The sequence below is a fragment of the Capra hircus genome, chromosome 18 (genome assembly GCF_001704415.2).
Source record: "Capra hircus breed San Clemente chromosome 18, ASM170441v1, whole genome shotgun sequence".
NCBI classification, from domain to species: Eukaryota; Metazoa; Chordata; class Mammalia; order Artiodactyla; family Bovidae; genus Capra; species Capra hircus.
Window position 1 is genome coordinate 58746288 of NC_030825.1, and position 2634 is coordinate 58748921.

Consider the following 2634-nt stretch of genomic DNA (forward strand, 5'->3'; position numbering starts at 1 on the left):
ACTAAGATGTGGCTATAGAAAATAAGGAACAATAAAGACAAGAGGCTTCCCTGGTGGCTCAGTGGTAAAGAATCCACCTGCCAGTGCTGGAGGCGAGGGCTCCATCCCTGGGTCAGGAAGATCCCCTGGAGAAGGAAATGGCCACCCACTCCAGTATTCTTGTCTGGGAAATGCCCTGGACAGAGAAGCCTGGCATGCTACAGCCCATGGGGTCATAAAAGAGTCAGACATGACTTAGCGACTAAACCACAACAATAAAGACGAGAGAGCAAACTAGGAGGCTTGAAAGATGGTGTGCACATCCTCTGTTTAGGAGAATAAGTGCTTCCAAAGTGGCTGCCAGGGCAGGGAACTCTTACTGTCCCTGCCCGCTGGCCTTGGCTGCAATACAATAGCACTTGTTGACTATCCTCTCCAGTATTCTTTTGATTCGAGTAGAATTGCTTTACAATATTGTGCTAATTTCTGCTGTACAACACCACGAACTAGCTATTTTTGTTCAGTCGCTAAGTCATGTCTGACTCTTTGCAACCCCATGAACTGCAGCATGCCAGGCTTCCCTGTCCATCACTATCTCCCGGAGTTTGCTCCAACTCATGTCCATCAAGTCAGTGATGCCATCCACGCATCTCGTCCTCTGTCTCCCCCTTCTCCTCCTGCCCTCATTCTTTTCCAGCAGCGGGATCTTTTCTAGTGAGTTGTCTGTTTGCATCAGGTGGGCAAAGCATTGGAGGTTAAGTTTCAGCATCCGTCCTTCCAATGAATATTCAGGGTTGATTTCCTTTAGGATTGACTGGTTTGATCTCCTTGCTTTCCAAGGGACTCTCAAGAGTCTTCTCCAGCATTGCAATTCGAAAGCATCAGTTCTTTGGTGCTCAGCCTTCTTTATGGTCCAACTCTCACATCTGTACATGACTACTAGAAAAACCACAGCTTTGACTATATGAACCTTTGTCGTCGAAGTGATGTATAGAATACTCACCACAAAGTTGGCTCAGCTGGTAAAGAATATGCCTGCAATGTGGGAGGCCTGGGTTTGATCCCTGGGTTGGGAAGACCCCCTGGAGAAGGGAACTGCTACCCACTCCAGTATTCTGGCCTGGAGAATTCCATGGGCTGTATAGTCCACGGGGTGGCAAAGAGTAGGACACGACTGAGTGACTTCTAGACCTGATTGAGTCTAAAACTCCAAAATAAAACTGGCACTCTCCCCCTTAGGAAGGATGGGTCTACTTCCATTTGAGGAGAAGAGTATATAAAGACGCTGGGTAGACAACAGGGCAGGATGCGGTACAGACTGGCAGCTTCCTGCTCCATATTCATGCCTCTTCCTCGTGGCCAGATGGGTAGAAATTCATCTGCCCAAAACAATAGGTTTCTCAGCCATCCTTTCAGTTCAGTTCAGTTCAGTCGCTCAGTTGCGTCTGACTCTTTGTGACCCCATGAATTGCAGCACGCCAGGCCTCCCTGTCCATCACCAACTCCCGGAGTTCACTCAGACTCGTGTCCATCGATTTGGTGATGCCATGCAGCCATCTCATCCTGTGTCATCCCCTTCTCCTCCTGCCCCCAATCCCTCCCAGCATCAGAGTCTTTTCCAGTGAGTCAACTCTTCCCATGAGGTGGCCAAAGTATTGGAGTTTCAGCTTCAGCATCAGTCTTTCCAATGAACACCCAGGACAGATCTCCTTTAGAATGGACTGGTTGGATCTCCTCGCAGTCCAAGGGACTCTCAGGAGTCTTCTCCAACACCACAGTTCAAAAGCATCAATTCTTCGGTGCTCAGCCTTCTTCACAGTACAACTCTCACATCCATACATGACTACAGGAAAAACCATAACCTTGACTAGACGGACCTTTGTTGGCAAAGTAATGTCTCTGCTTTTCAATATGCTATCTAGGTTGGTCATAACTTTCCTTCCAAGGAGTAAGCATCTTCTAATTTCATGGCTGCAATCACCATCTGCAGTGATTCTGGAGCCCCCAAAAATAAAATCTGACACTGTTTCCACTGTTTCCCCATCTATTTCCCATGAAGTGAGGGACCAGATGCCATGATCGTTTTCTGAATGTTGAGCTTTAAGCCAGCTTTTCCACTCCCCTCTTTCACTTTCATCAAGAGGCTTTTTAGTTCTTCTTCACTTTTTGCCATAAGGGTGGTGTCATCTGCATATCTGAGGTTATTTATATTTCTCCCGGCAATCTTGATTCCAGCTTGTGCTTCATCCAGCCCAGCATTTCTCATGATATACTTGGCATATAAGTTAAATAAGCAGGGTGACAATAAAGAGCCTTAACATACTCCTTTTCCTATTTAGAACCTGTCTGTTGTTCCATGTCCAGTTCTAACTGTTGCTTCCTGACTTGCATATAGGTTTCTCAAGAGGCAGGTCAGGTGGTCTGGTATTCCCATCTCTTTCAGAATTTTCCACAGTTTATTGTGATCCACACAGTGAAAGGCTTTGGCATAATCAATAAAGCAGAAATAGATGTTTTTCTGGAACTCTCTTGCTTTCTCCATGATCCAGCAGATGTTGGCAATTTGATCTCTGGTTCCTCTACCTTTTCTAAAACCAGCTTGAACATCAGGAAGTTCACGGTTCACGTATTGCTGAAGCCTGGCTTGGATAATTT